Genomic DNA, 16,704 nt, shown 5'->3' on the forward strand with positions numbered 1-16,704 from the left:
TATGTTGGTGCGGCTTCGGAACTTTTAAATATCTTGATATATCTCGAGAACTACGCATCTGATCAAAAAATATCATAGAACATAAAAAGTAGGAAACTTAATTCTCTACAAAAAAGGTCTCTTAACATTTTGCCATAGCTCGCTTCGTTTCCGCGATATTTGCAGATTTATCTCAAGGGAAGGGGCCTGAGGGACATATTTCGAGATATTTCTTCTTCTTGTTGTTCTTCTTCTGCACAGCTAAGCTGGAAGTGGCATTTGCAGCTCGCAATAGTGCAGAGTTACCTCAAAGAAAGGGGCCACGGTGTTTCTGTATCTCTATTATGTTGGTGCCGCTTCGGAACTTTTAAATATCTGGATATATCTCGAGAACTACGCATCTGATCAAAAAATATCATAGAACATAAAAAGTAGGAAACTTAATTCTCTACAAAAAAGGTCTCTTAACATTTTGCCATAGCTCGCTTCGTTTCCGAGATATTTGCAGATTTATCTCAAGGGAAGGGGCCTGACGGACATATTTCGAGATATTTCTTCTTCTTGTTGTTCTTCTTCTGCACAGCTCAGCTGGAAGTGGCATTTGCAGCTCGCAGTAGTGCAGAGTTATCTCAAAGAAAGGGGCCACGGTGTTTCTGTATCTCTATTATGTTAGTGCGGCTTCGGAACTTTTAAATATCTTGATATATCTCGAGAACTACGCATCTGGTCAAAAAATATCATAGAACATAAAAAGTAGGAATCCTAATTTTCTACAAAAAAGGTCTCTTAACATTTTGCTGTAGCTCGCTTCGTTTCCGAGATATTTGCAGATTTATCTCAAGGGAAGGGGCCTGACGGACATATTTCCAGATATTTCTTCTTCTTGTTGTTCTTCTTCTGCACAGCTAAGCTGGAAGTGGCATTTGCAGCTCGCAATAGTGCAGAGTTATCTCAAAGAAAGGGGCCACGGTGTTTCTGTATCTCTATTATGTTGGTGCGGCTTCGGAACTTTTAAATATCTCGATATATCTCGAAAACTACGCTTCTGATCAAAAAATATCAGAGAACGTAAATTGTAGGAAACATAATTCTCTACAAAAAAGGTCTCTTAAGATTTTGCCATAGTTCGCTTCGTTTCCGAGATATTTGCAGATTTATCTCAAGGGAAGGGGCCTGACGGACATATTTCGAGATATTTCTTCTTCTTGTTGTTCTTCTTCTGCACAGCTAAGCTGGAAGTGGCATTTGCAGCTCGCAATAGTGCAGAGTTATCTCAAAGAAAGGGGCCACGGTGTTTCTGTATCTCTATTATGTTGGTGCGGCTTCGGAACTTTTAAATATCTTGATATATCTCGAGAACTACGCATCTGATCAAAAAATATCATAGAACATAAAAAGTAGGAAACTTAATTCTCTACAAAAAAGGTCTCTTAACATTTTGCCATAGCTCGCTTCGTTTCCGCGATATTTGCAGATTTATCTCAAGGGAAGGGGCCTGACGGACATATTTCGAGATATTTCTTCTTGTTGTTGTTCTTCTTCTGCACAGCTAAGCTGGAAGTGGCATTTGCAGCGCGCAATAGTGCAGAGTTATCTCAAAGAAAGGGGCCACGGTGTTTCTGTATCTCTATTATGTTAGTGCGGCTTCGGAACTTTTAAATATCTTGATATATCTCGAGAACTACGCATCTGGTCAAAAAATATCATAGAACATAAAAAGTAGGAATCCTAATTTTCTACAAAAAAGGTCTCTTAACATTTTGCTGTAGCTCGCTTCGTTTCCGATATATTTGCAGATTTATCTCAAGGGAAGGGGCCTGACGGACATATTTCCAGATATTTCTTCTTCTTGTTGTTCTTCTTCTGCACAGCTAAGCTGGAAGTGGCATTTGCAGCTCGCAATAGTGCAGAGTTATCTCAAAGAAAGGGGCCACGGTGTTTCTGTATCTCTATTATGTTGGTGCGGCTTCGGAACTTTTAAATATCTCGATATATCTCGAAAACTACGCTTCTGATCAAAAAATATCAGAGAACGTAAATTGTAGGAAACATAATTCTCTACAAAAAAGGTCTCTTAAGATTTTGCCATAGTTCGCTTCGTTTCCGAGATATTTGCAGATTTATCTCAAGGGAAGGGGCCTGACGGACATATTTCGAGATATTTCTTCTTCTTGTTGTTCTTCTTCTGCACAGCTAAGCTGGAAGTGGCATTTGCAGCTCGCAATAGTGCAGAGTTATCTCAAAGAAAGGGGCCACGGTGTTTCTGTATCTCTATTATGTTGGTGCGGCTTCGGAACTTTTAAATATCTTGATATATCTCGAGAACTACGCATCTGATCAAAAAATATCATAGAACATAAAAAGTAGGAAACTTAATTCTCTACAAAAAAGGTCTCTTAACATTTTGCCATAGCTCGCTTCGTTTCCGCGATATTTGCAGATTTATCTCAAGGGAAGGGGCCTGACGGACATATTTCGAGATATTTCTTCTTGTTGTTGTTCTTCTTCTGCACAGCTAAGCTGGAAGTGGCATTTGCAGCGCGCAATAGTGCAGAGTTATCTCAAAGAAAGGGGCCACGGTGTTTCTGTATCTCTATTATGTTAGTGCGGCTTCGGAACTTTTAAATATCTTGATATATCTCGAGAACTACGCATCTGGTCAAAAAATATCATAGAACATAAAAAGTAGGAATCCTAATTTTCTACAAAAAAGGTCTCTTAACATTTTGCTGTAGCTCGCTTCGTTTCCGAGATATTTGCAGATTTATCTCAAGGGAAGGGGCCTGACGGACATATTTCCAGATATTTCTTCTTCTTGTTGTTCTTCTTCTGCACAGCTAAGCTGGAAGTGGCATTTGCAGCTCGCAATAGTGCAGAGTTATCTCAAAGAAAGGGGCCACGGTGTTTCTGTATCTCTATTATGTTGGTGCGGCTTCGGAACTTTTAAATATCTCGATATATCTCGAAAACTACGCTTCTGATCAAAAAATATCAGAGAACGTAAATTGTAGGAAACATAATTCTCTACAAAAAAGGTCTCTTAAGATTTTGCCATAGTTCGCTTCGTTTCCGAGATATTTGCAGATTTATCTCAAGGGAAGGGGCCTGACGGACATATTTCGAGATATTTCTTCTTCTTGTTGTTCTTCTTCTGCACAGCTAAGCTGGAAGTGGCATTTGCAGCTCGCAATAGTGCAGAGTTATCTCAAAGAAAGGGGCCACGGTGTTTCTGTATCTCTATTATGTTGGTGCGGCTTCGGAACTTTTAAATATCTTGATATATCTCGAGAACTACGCATCTGATCAAAAAATATCATAGAACATAAAAAGTAGGAAACTTAATTCTCTACAAAAAAGGTCTCTTAACATTTTGCCATAGCTCGCTTCGTTTCCGCGATATTTGCAGATTTATCTCAAGGGAAGGGGCCTGACGGACATATTTCGAGATATTTCTTCTTGTTGTTGTTCTTCTTCTGCACAGCTAAGCTGGAAGTGGCATTTGCAGCGCGCAATAGTGCAGAGTTATCTCAAAGAAAGGGGCCACGGTGTTTCTGTATCTCTATTATGTTAGTGCGGCTTCGGAACTTTTAAATATCTTGATATATCTCGAGAACTACGCTTCTGTTCAAAAAATATCATAGAACATAAAAAGTAGGAATCCTAATTTTCTACAAAAAAGGTCTCTTAACATTTTGCCGTAGCTCGCATCGTTTCCGAGATATTTGCTGATTTATCTCAAGGGAAGGAGCCTGACGGACATATTTCCAGATATTTCTTCTTCTTGTTGTTCTTCTTCTGCACAGCTAAGCTCGAAGTGGCATCTGCAGCTCGCAATAGTGCAGAGTTATCTCAAAGAAAGGGGCCACGGTGTTTCTGTATCTCTATTATGTTGGTGCGGCTTCGGAACTTTTAAATATCTTGATATATCTCGAGAACTACGCATCTGATCAAAAAATATCATAGAACATAAAAAGTAGGAAACTTAATTCTCTACAAAAAAGGTCTCTTAACGTTTTGCAATAGCTCGCTTGGTTTCCGAGATATTTGCAGATTTATCTCAAGGGAAGGGTCCTGACGGACATATTTCGAGATATTTCTTCTTCTTGTTGTTCTTCTTCTGCACAGCTAAACTGGAAGTGGCATTTCCAACACGCAATAGTGCAGAGTTATCCCAAAGAAAGGGGCCACGATGTTTCTGTATCTCTATTATGTTGGTGCAGCTTCGGAGCTTTTAAATATCTTGATATATCTCGAGAACTACGCATCTGATCAAAAAATATCATAGAACATAAAAAGTAGGAAACTTAATTCTCTACAAAAAAGGTCTCTTAACATTTTCCCATAGCTGGCATCGTTTCCGAGATATTTGCAGATTTAGCTCAAGGGAAGGGGCCTGACGGACATATTCCGAGATATTTCTTCTTCTTGTTGTTCTTCTTCTGCACAGCTAAGCTGGAAGTGGCATTTGCAGCTCGCAATAGTGCAGAGTTACCTCAAAGAAAGGGGCCACGGTGTTTCTGTATCTCTATTATGTTGGTGCCGCTTCGGAACTTTTAAATATCTGGATATATCTCGAGAACTACGCATCTGCTCAAAAAATATCATAGAACATAAAAAGTAGGAAACTTAATTCTCTACAAAAAAGGTCTCTTAACATTTTGCCATAGCTCGCTTCGTTTCCGAGATATTTGCAGATTTATCTCAAGGGAAGGGGCCTGACGGACATATTTCGAGATATTTCTTCTTCTTGTTGTTCTTCTTCTGCACAGCTAAGCTGGAAGTGGCATTTGCAGCTCGCAGTAGTGCAGAGTTATCTCAAAGAAAGGGGCCACGGTGTTTCTGTATCTCTATTATGTTGGTGCGGCTTCGGAACTTTTAAATATCTTGATATATCTCGAGAACTACGCATCTGATCAAAAAATATCGTAGAACATAAAAAGTAGGAAACTTAATTCTCTACAAATAAGGTCTCTTAACATTTTGCCATAGCTCGCTTGGTTTCCGAGATAGTTGCAGATTTATCTCAAGGGAAGGTGCCTGACGGACATATTTCCAGATATTTCTTCTTCTTGTTGTTCTTCTTCTGCACAGCAAAGCTGGAAGTGGCATTTGCAGCTCGCAATAGTGCAGAGTTATCTCAAAGATAGGGGCCACGGTGTTTCTGTATCTCTATTATGTTGGTGCGGCTTCGGAACTTTTAAATATCTTGATATATCTCGAGAACTACGCATCTGATCAAAAAATACCATAGAACATAAAAAGTAGGAAACCTAATTTTCTACAAAAAAGGTCGCTTAACATTTTGCCGTAGCTCGCTTCGTTTCCGAGATATTTGCAGATTTATCTCAAGGGAAGGGGCCTGACGGACATATTTCGAAATATTTCTTATTCTTGTTGTTCTTCTTCTGCACAGCTAAGCTGGAAGTGGCATTTGCAGCTCGCAATAGTGCAGAGTTATCTCAAAGAAAGGGGCCACGGTGTTTCTGTACCTCTATTATGTTGGTGCGGCTTCGGAACTTTTAAATATCTTGATATATCTCGAGAACTACGCCTCTGATCGAAAAATATCATCGAACATAAAAAGTAGGAAACTGAATTCTCTACAACAAAGGTCTCTTAACATTTTGCCATAGCTCGCTTGGTTTCCGAGATATTTACAGATTTATCTCAAGGGAAGGGGCCTGACGGACATATTTCGAGATATTTCTTCTTCTTGTTGTTCTTCTTCTGCACAGCTAAACTGGAAGTGGCATTTCCAGCTCGCAATAGTGCAGAGTTATCCCAAAGAAAGGGGCCACGGTGTTTCCGTATCTCTATTATGTTGGTGCGGCTTCGGAACTTTTAAATATCTCGATATATCTCGAAAACTACGCTTCTGATCAAAAAATATCAGAGAACCTAAATTGTAGGACACATAATTCTCTACAAAAAAGGTCTCTTAACATTTTGCCATAGCTCGCTTCGTTTCCGAGATATTTGCAGATTTATCTCAAGGGAAGGGGCCTGACGGACATATTTCGAGATATTTCTTCTTCTTGTTGTTCTTCTTCTGCACAGCTAAGCTGGAAGTGGCATTTGCAGCTCGCAATAGTGCAGAGTTATCTCAAAGAAAGGGGCCACGGTGTTTCTGTATCTCTATTATGTTGGTGCGGCTTCGGAACTTTTAAATATCTTGATATATCTCGAGAACTACGCGTCTGATCAAAAAATATCATAGAACATAAAAAGTAGGAAACATAATTCTCTACAAAAACGGTCTCTTAACATTTTGCCATAGCTCGCTTCGTTTCCGAGATATTTGCAGATTCATCTCAAGGGAAGGGGTCTGACGAACATATTTCGAGATATTTCTTCTTCTTGTTGTTCTTCTTCTGCACAGCTAAGCTCGAAGTGGCATTTGCAGCTCGCAATAGTGCAGAGTTATCTCAAAGAAAGAGGCCACGGTGTTTCTGTACCTCTATTATGTTGGTGCGGCTTCGGAACTTTTAAATATCTTGATATATCTCGAGAACTACGCGTCTGATCAAAAAATATCATAAAACATGAAAAGTAGGAAACTTAATTCTCTACAAAAGAGGTCTCTTAACATTTTGCCATAGCTCTCTTCGTTTCCGAGATATTTGCAGATTTATCTCAAGGGAAGGGGCCTGACGGACATATTTCGAGATATTTCTTCTTCTTGTTGTTCCTCTTCTGCACAGCTAAGCTGGAAGTGGCATTTGCGGCTCGCACTAGTGCAGAGTTATCTCAAAGAAAGGGGCCACGGTGTTTCTGTACCCCTATTATGTTGGTGCGGCTTCGGAACTTTTAAATATCTTGATATATCTCGAGAACTACGCATCTGATCAAAAAATATCATAGAACATAAAAAGTAGGAAACCTAATTCTCTACAAAAAAGGTCTCTTAACATTTTGCCATAGCTCGCTTCGTTTCCGAGATATTTGCAGATTTATCTCAAGGGAAGGGGCCTGACGGACATATTTCGAGATATTTCTTCTTCTTGTTGTTCTTCTTCTGCACAGCTAAGCTGGAAGTGGCATTTGCGGCTCGCACTAGTGCAGAGTTATCTCAAAGAAAGGGGCCACGGTGTTTCTGTATCTCTATTATGTTGGTGCGGCTTCGGAACTTTTAAATATCTCGATATATCTCGAAAACTACGCTTCTGATCAAAAAATATCATAGAACATAAATTGTAGGAAACATAATTCTCTACAAAAAAGGTCTCTTAACATTTTGCCATAGCTCGCTTCGTTTCCGAGATATTTGCAGATATATCTCAAGGGAAGGGGCCTGACGGACATATTTCGAGATATTTCTTCTTCTTGTTGTTCTTCTTCTGCACAGCTAAGCTGGAAGTGGCATTTACAGCTCGCAATAGTGCAGAGTTATCTCAAAGAAAGGGGCCACGGTGTTTCTGTATCTCTATTATGTTGGTGCGGCTTCGGAACTTTTAAATATCTTGATATATCTCGAGAACTACGCATCTGATCAAAAAATATCATAGAACATGAAAAGTAGGAAACTTAATTCTCTACAAAAAAGGTCTCTTAACATTTTGCCATAGCTCTCTTCGTTTCCGAGATATTTGCAGATTTATCTCAAGGGAAGGGGCCTGACGGACATATTTCGAGATATTTCTTCTTCTTGTTGTTCTTCTTCTGCACAGCTAAGCTGGAAGTGGCATTTGCAGCTCGCAATAGTGCAGAGTTATCTCAAAGAAAGGGGCCACGGTGTTTCTGTATCTCTATTATGTTGGTGCGGCTTCGGAACTTTTAAATATCTTGATGTATCTCGAGAACTACGCATGCGATCAGAAAATATCATAGAAGATAAAAAGTAGGAAACTTAATTCTCTACAAAAAAGGTCTCTTAACATTTTGCCATAGCTCGCTTCGTTTCCGAGATATTTGCAGATTTATCTCAAGGTAAGGGGCCTGACGGACATATTTCGAGATATTTCTTCTTCTTGTTGTTCTTCTTCTGCACAGCTAAGCTGGAAGTGGCATTTGCAGCTCGCAATAGTGCATAGTTATCTGAAAGAAAGGGGCCACGGTGTTTCTGTATCTCTATTATGTTGGTGCGGCTTCGGAACTTTTAAATATCTTGATATATCTCGAGAACTACGCATCTGATCAAAAAATATCATAGAACATAAAAAGTAGGAAACTCAATTCTCTACAAAAAAGGTCTCTTAACATTTTGCAATAGCTCGCTTCGTTTCCGAGATATTTGCAGATTCATCTCAAGGGAAGGTGCCTGACGGACATATTTCGAGATATTTCTTCTTCTTGTTGTTCTTGTTCTGCACAGCTAAGCTGGAAGTGGCATTTGCGGCTCGCACTAGTGCAGAGTTATCTCAAAGAAAGGAGCCACGGTGTTTCTGTATCTCTATTATGTTGGTGCGGCTTCGGAACTTTTAAATATCTTGATATATCTCGAGAACTACGCGTCTGATCAAAAAATATCATAGAACATAAAAAGTAGGAAACATAATTCTCTACAAAAAAGGTCTCTTAACATTTTGCCATAGCTCGCTTCGTCTCCGAGATATTTGCAGATATATCTCAAGGGAAGGGGCCTGACGGACATATTTCGAGATATTTCTTCTTCTTGTTGTTCTTCTTCTGCACAGCTAAGCTGGAAGTGGCATTTACAGCTCGCAATAGTGCAGAGTTATCTCAGAGAAAGGGGCCACGGTGTTTCTGTATCTCTATTATGTTGGTGCGGCTTCGGAACTTTTAAATATCTTGATATATCTCGAGAACTACGCATCTGATCAAAAAATATCATAGAACATAAAAAGTAGGAAACCTAATTCTCTACAAAAAAGGTCTCTTAACATTTTGCCGTAGCTCTCTTCGTTTCCGAGATATTTGCAGATTTATCTCAAGGGAAGGGGCCTGACGGACATATTTCGAGATATTTCTTCTTCTTGTTGTTCTTCTTCTGCACAGCTAAGCTGAAAGTGGCATTTGCAGCTCGCAATAGTGCAGAGTTATCTCAAAGAAAGGGGCCACGGTGTTTCTGTATCTCTATTATGTTGGTGCGGCTTCGGAACTTTTAAATATCGTGATATATCTCGAGAACTACGCATCTGATCAGAAAATATCATAGAAGATAAAAAGTAGGAAACTTAATTCTCTACAAAAAAGGTCTCTTAACATTTTGCCATAGCTCGCTTCGTTTCCGAGATATTTGCAGATTTATCTCAAGGTAAGGGGCCTGACGGACATATTTCGAGATATTTCTTCTTCTTGTTGTTCTTCTTCTGCACAGCTAAGCTGGAAGTGGCATTTGCAGCTCGCAATAGTGCAGAGTTATCTGAAAGAAAGGGGCCACGGTGTTTCTGTATCTCTATTATGTTGGTGCGGCTTCGGAACTTTTAAATATCTTGATATATCTCGAGAACTACGCATCTGATCAAAAAATATCATAGAACATAAAAAGTAGGAAACTCAATTCTCTACAAAAAAGGTCTCTTAACATTTTGCAATAGCTCGCTTCGTTTCCGAGATATTTGCAGATTCATCTCAACGGAAGTTGCCTGACGGACATATTTCGAGATATTTCTTCTTCTTGTTGTTCTTGTTCTGCACAGCTAAGCTGGAAGTGGCATTTGCGGCTCGCACTAGTGCAGAGTTATCTCAAAGAAAGGAGCCACGGTGTTTCTGTATCTCTATTATGTTGGTGCGGCTTCGGAACTTTTAAATATCTTGATATATCTCGAGAACTACGCGTCTGATCAAAAAATATCATAGAACATAAAAAGTAGGAAACATAATTCTCTACAAAAAAGGTCTCTTAACATTTTGCCATAGCTCGCTTCGTCTCCGAGATATTTGCAGATATATCTCAAGGGAAGGGGCCTGACGGACATATTTCGAGATATTTCTTCTTCTTGTTGTTCTTCTTCTGCACAGCTAAGCTGGAAGTGGCATTTACAGCTCGCAATAGTGCAGAGTTATCTCAGAGAAAGGGGCCACGGTGTTTCTGTATCTCTATTATGTTGGTGCGGCTTCGGAACTTTTAAATATCTTGATATATCTCGAGAACTACGCATCTGATCAAAAAATATCATAGAACATAAAAAGTAGGAAACCTAATTCTCTACAAAAAAGGTCTCTTAACATTTTGCCATAGCTCTCTTCGTTTCCGAGATATTTGCAGATTTATCTCAAGGGAAGGGGCCTGACGGACATATTTCGAGATATTTCATCTTCTTGTTGTTCTTCTTCTGCACAGCTAAGCTGAAAGTGGCATTTGCAGCTCGCAATAGTGCAGAGTTATCTCAAAGAAAGGGGCCACGGTGTTTCTGTATCTCTATTATGTTGGTGCGGCTTCGGAACTTTTAAATATCGTGATATATCTCGAGAACTACGCATCTGATCAGAAAATATCATAGAAGATAAAAAGTAGGAAACTTAATTCTCTACAAAAAAGGTCTCTTAACATTTTGCCACAGCTCGCTTCGTTTCCGAGATATTTGCAGATTTATCTCAAGGTAAGGGGCCTGACGGACATATTTCGAGATATTTCTTCTTCTTGTTGTTCTTCTTCTGCACAGCTAAACTGGAAGTGGCATTTCCAGGTCGCAATAGTGCAGAGTTATCTCAAAGAAAGGAGCCACGGTGTTTCTGTATCTCTATTATGTAGGTGCGGCTTCGGAACTTTTAAATATCTTGATATATCTCGAGAACTACGCATCTGATCAGAAAATATCATAGAAGATAAAAAGTAGGAAACTTAATTCTCTACAAAAAAGGTCTCTTAACATTTTGCCATAGCTCGCTTCGTTTCCGAGATATTTGCAGATTTATCTCAAGGTAAGGGGCCTGACGGACATATTTCGAGATATTTCTTCTTCTTGTTGTTCTTCTTCTGCACAGCTAAGCTGGAAGTGGCATTTGCAGCTCGCAATAGTGCATAGCTATCTGAAAGAAAGGGGCCACGGTGTTTCTGTATCTCTATTATGTTGGTGCGGCTTCGGAACTTTTAAATATCTTGATATATCTCGAGAACTACGCATCTGATCAAAAAATATCATAGAACATAAAAAGTAGGAAACTTAATTCGCTACAAAAAAGGTCTCTTAACATTTTGCCATAGCTCGCTTCGTTTCCGAGATATTTGCAGATTTATCTCAAGGGAAGGGGCCTAACGGACATATTTCGTGATATTTCTTCTTCTTGTTGTTCTTCTTCTGCACAGCTAAGCTGGAAGTGGCATTTCCAGCTCGCAATAGTGCAGAGTTATCTCGAAGAGAGGGGCCACGGTGTTTCTGTATCTCTATTATGTTGGTGCGGCTTCGGAACTTTTAAATATCTTGATATATCTCGAGAACTACGCGTCTGATCAAAAAATATCATAGAACATAAATTGTAGGAAACATAATTGTCTACAAAAAAGGTCTCTTAACATTTTGCCATAGCTCGCTTCGTTTCCGAGATATTTGCAGATTTATCTCATGGTAAGGGGCCTGACGGACATATTTCGAGATATTTCTTCTTCTTGTTGTTCTTCTTCTGCACAGGTAAGCTGGAAGTGGCATTTGCAGCTCGCAATAGTGCAGAGTTATCTCAAAGAAAGAGGCCACGGTGTTTCTGCACCTCTATTATGTTGTTGCAGCTTCGGAACTTTTAAATATCTTGATATATCTCGAGAACTACGCATCTGATCAAAAAGTATCATAGAACATAAAAAGTAGGAAACTTAATTCTCTACAAAAAAGTCTCTTAACATTTTGCCATAGCTCGCTTCGTTTCCGAGATATTTGCAGATTTATCTCAAGGGAAGGGGCCTAACGGACATATTTCCAGATATTTCTTCTTCTTGTTGTTCTTCTTCTGCACAGCTAAACTGGAAGTGGCATTTCCAGCTCGCAATATTGCAGAGTTATCTCAAAGAGAGGGGCACGGTGTTTCTGTATCCCGATTATGTTGGTGCGGCTTCGGAACTTTTAAATATCTTGATATATCTCGAGAACTACGCATCTGATCAAAAAATATCATAGAACATAAAACGTAGGAAACTTAATTCTCTACAAAAAAGGTCTCTTAACATTTTGCCATAGCTCGCTTCGTTTCCGAGATATTTGCAGATTTATCTCAAGGGAAGGGGCCTAACGGACATATTTCGAGATATTTCTTCTTCTTGTTGTTCTTCTTCTGCACAGCTAAACTGGAAGTGGCATTTCCAGGTCGCAATAGTGCAGAGATATCTCAAAGAAAGGAGCCACGGTGTTTCTGTATCTCTATTATGTTGGTGCGGCTTCGGAACTTTTAAATATCTTGATATATATCGAGAACTACGCGTCTGATCAAAAAATATCATAGAAGATAAAAAGTAGGAAACTTAATTCTCTACAAATAAGGTCTCTTAACATTTTGCCATAGCTCGCTTCGTTTCCGAGATATTTGCAGATTTATCTCAACGTAAGGGGCCTGACGGACATATTTCGAGATATTTCTTCTTCTTGTTGTTCTTCTTCTGCACAGCTAAGCTGGAAGTGGCATTTGCAGCTCGCAATAGTGCATAGCTATCTGAAAGAAAGGGGCCACGGTGTTTCTGTATCTCTATTATGTTGGTGCGGCTTCGGAACTTTTAAATATCTCGATATATCTCGAAAACTACGCTTCTGATCAAAAAATATCATAGAACATAAATTGTAGGAAACATAATTCTCTACAAAAAACGTCTCTCAACATTTTGCCATAGCTCGCTTCGTTTCCGAGATATTTGCAGATTCAGCTCAAGGGAAGGGGTCTGACGAACATATTTCGAGATATTTCTTCTTCTTGTTGTTCTTCTTCTGCACAGCTAAGCTCGAAGTGGCATTTGCAGCTCGCAATAGTGCAGAGTTATCTCAAAGAAAGAGGCCACGGTGTTTCTGTACCTCTATTATGTTGGTGCAGCTTCGGAACTTTTAAATATCTTGATATATCTCGAGAACTACGCATCTGATCAAAAAATATCATTGAACATAAAAAGTAGGAAACTTAATTCTCTACAAAAAAGGTCTCTTAACATTTTGCCATAGCTCGCTTCGTTTCCGAGATATTTGCAGATTTATCTCAAGGGAAGGGGCCTGACGGACATATTTCGAGATATTTCTTCTTCTTGTTGTTCTTCTTCTGCACAGCTAAGCTGGAAGTGGCATTTGCGGCTCGCACTAGTGCAGAGTTATCTCAAAGAAAGGGGCCACGGTGTTTCTGTATCCCTATTATGTTGGTGCGGCTTCGGAACTTTTAAATATCTTGATATATCTCGAGAACTACGCATCTGATTAAAAAATATCATACTACATAAAAAGTAGGAAACTTAATTCTCTACAAGAAAGGTCTCTAAACATTTTGCCATAGCTCGCTTCGTTTCCGAGATATTTGCAGATCTAGCTCAAGGGAAGGGGCCTGACGGACATATTTCGAGATATTTCTTCTTCTTGTTGTTCTTCTTCTGCACAGCTAAGCTGGAAGTGGCATTTACAGCTCGCAATAGTGCAGAGTTATCTCAAAGAAAGGGGCCACGGTGTTTCTGTATCTCTATTATGTTGGTGCGGCTTCGGAACTTTTAAATATCTTGATATATCTCGAGAACTACGCATCTGATCAAAAAATATCATAGAACATGAAAAGTAGGAAACTTAATTCTCTACAAAAAAGGTCTCTTAACATTTTGCCATAGCTCTCTTCGTTTCCGAGATATTTGCAGATTTATCTCAAGGGAAGGGGCCTGACGGACATATTTCGAGATATTTCTTCTTCTTGTTGTTCTTCTTCTGCACAGCTAAGCTGGAAGTGGCATTTGCAGCTCGCAATAGTGCAGAGTTATCTCAAAGAAAGGGGCCACGGTGTTTCTGTATCTCTATTATGTTGGTGCGGCTTCGGAACTTTTAAATATCTTGATATATCTCGAGAACTACGCGTCTGATCAAAAAATATCATAGAACATAAAAAGTAGGAAACATAATTCTCTACAAAAACGGTCTCTTAACATTTTGCCATAGCTCGCTTCGTTTCCGAGATGTTTGCAGATATATCTCAAGGGAAGGGGCCTGACGGACATATTTCGAGATATTTCTTCTTCTTGTTGTTCTTCTTCTGCACAGCTAAGCTCGAAGTGGCATTTGCAGCTCGCAATAGTGCAGAGTTATCTCAAAGAAAGAGGCCACGGTGTTTCTGTACCTCTATTATGTTGGTGCAGCTTCGGAACTTTTAAATATCTTGATATATCTCGAGAACTACGCATCTGATCAAAAAATATCATCGAACATAAAAAGTAGGAAACTTAATTCTCTACAAAAAAGGTCTCTTAACATTTTGCCATAGCTCGCTTCGTTTCCGAGATATTTGCAGATTTATCTCAAGGGAAGGGGCCTGACGGACATATTTCGAGATATTTCTTCTTCTTGTTGTTCTTCTTCTGCACAGCTAAGCTGGAAGTGGCATTTGCGGCTCGCACTAGTGCAGAGTTATCTCAAAGAAAGGGGCCACGGTGTTTCTGTATCCCTATTATGTTGGTGCGGCTTCGGAACTTTTAAATATCTTGATATATCTCGAGAACTACGCATCTGATCAAAAAATATCATAGAACATGAAAAGTAGGAAACTTAATTCTCTACAAAAAAGGTCTCTTAACATTTTGCCATAGCTCTCTTCGTTTCCGAGATATTTGCAGATTTATCTCAAGGGAAGGGGCCTGACGGACATATTTCGAGATATTTCTTCTTCTTGTTGTTCTTCTTCTGCACAGCTAAGCTGGAAGTGGCATTTGCAGCTCGCAATAGTGCAGAGTTATCTCAAAGAAAGGGGCCACGGTGTTTCTGTATCTCTATTATGTTGGTGCGGCTTCGGAACTTTTAAATATCTTGATATATCTCGAGAACTACGCGTCTGATCAAAAAATATCATAGAACATAAAAAGCAGGAAACATAATTCTCTACAAAAACGGTCTCTTAACATTTTGCCATAGCTCGCTTCGTTTCCGAGATGTTTGCAGATATATCTCAAGGGAAGGGGCCTGACGGACATATTTCGAGATATTTCTTCTTCTTGTTGTTCTTCTTCTGCACAGCTAAGCTGGAAGTGGCATTTGCGGCTCGCACTAGTGCAAAGTTATCTCAAAGAAAGGGGCCACGGTGTTTCTGTATCCCTATTATGTTGGTGCGGCTTCGGAACTTTTAAATATCTTGATATATCTCGAGAACTACGCATCTGATCAAAAAATATCATAGAACATAAATTGTAGGAAACATAATTCTCTACAAAAAAGGTCTCTTAACATTTTGCCATAGCTCGCTTCGTTTCCGAGATATTTGCAGATTTATCTCAAGGTAAGGGGCCTGACGGACATATTTCGAGATATTTCTTCTTCTTGTTGTTCTTCTTCTGCACAGCTAAGCTGGAAGTGGCATTTGCAGCTCGCAATAGTGCATAGTTATCTGAAAGAAAGGGGCCACGGTGTTTCTGTATCTCTATTATGTTGGTGCGGCTTCGGAACTTTTAAATATCTTGATATATCTCGAGAACTACGCATCTGATCAAAAAATATCATAGAACATAAAAAGTAGGAAACTCAATTCTCTACAAAAAAGGTCTCTTAACATTTTGCAATAGCTCGCTTCGTTTCCGAGATATTTGCAGATTCATCTCAAGGGAAGGTGCCTGACGGACATATTTCGAGATATTTCTTCTTCTTGTTGTTCTTGTTCTGCACAGCTAAGCTGGAAGTGGCATTTGCAGCTCGCAATAGTGCAGAGTTATCTCAAAGAAAGGGGCCACGGTGTTTCTGTATCTCTATTATGTTGGTGCGGCTTCGGAACTTTTAAATATCTTGATATATCTCGAGAACTACGCATCTGATCAAAAAATATCATAGAACATAAATTGTAGGAAATATAATTCTCTACAAAAAAGGTCTCTTAACATTTTGCCATATCTCGCTTCGTTTCCGAGATATTTGCAGATATATCTCAAGGGAAGGGGCCTGACGGACATATTTCGAGATATTTCTTCTTCTTGTTGTTCTTCTTCTGCACAGCTAAGCTGGAAGTGGCATTTACAGCCCGCAATAGTGCGGAGTTATCTCAAAGAAAGGGGCCACGGTGTTTCTGTATCTCTATTATGTTGGTGCGGCTTCGGAACTTTTAAATATCTTGATATATCTCGAGAACTACGCATCTGATCAAAAAATATCATAGAACATAAAAAGTAGGAAACCTAATTCTCTACAAAAAAGGTCTCTTAACATTTTGCCATAGCTCTCTTCGTTTCCGAGATATTTGCAGATTTATCTCAAGGGAAGGGGCCTGACGGACATATTTCGAGATATTTCTTCTTCTTGTTGTTCTTCTTCTGCACAGCTAAGCTGGAAGTGGCATTTGCAGCGCGCAATAGTGCAGAGTTATCTCAAAGAAAGGGGCCACGGTGTTTCTGTATCTCTATTATATTGGTGCGGCTTCGGAACTTTTAAATATCTTGATATATCTCGAGAACTACGCGTCTGATCAAAAAATATCATAGAACATAAATTGTAGGAAACATAATTGTCTACAAAAAAGGTCTCTTAACATTTTGCCATAGCTCGCTTCGTTTCCGAGATATTTGCAGATTTATCTCATGGTAAGGGGCCTGACGGACATATTTCGAGATATTTCTTCTTCTTGTTGTTCTTCTTCTGCACAGGTAAGCTGGAAGTGGCATTTGCAGCTCGCAATAGTGCAGAGTTA

Source organism: Osmia lignaria, unplaced genomic scaffold (assembly GCF_051020975.1).
Source record: "Osmia lignaria lignaria isolate PbOS001 unplaced genomic scaffold, iyOsmLign1 scaffold0013, whole genome shotgun sequence".
Classification (NCBI taxonomy): Eukaryota; Metazoa; Arthropoda; class Insecta; order Hymenoptera; family Megachilidae; genus Osmia; species Osmia lignaria.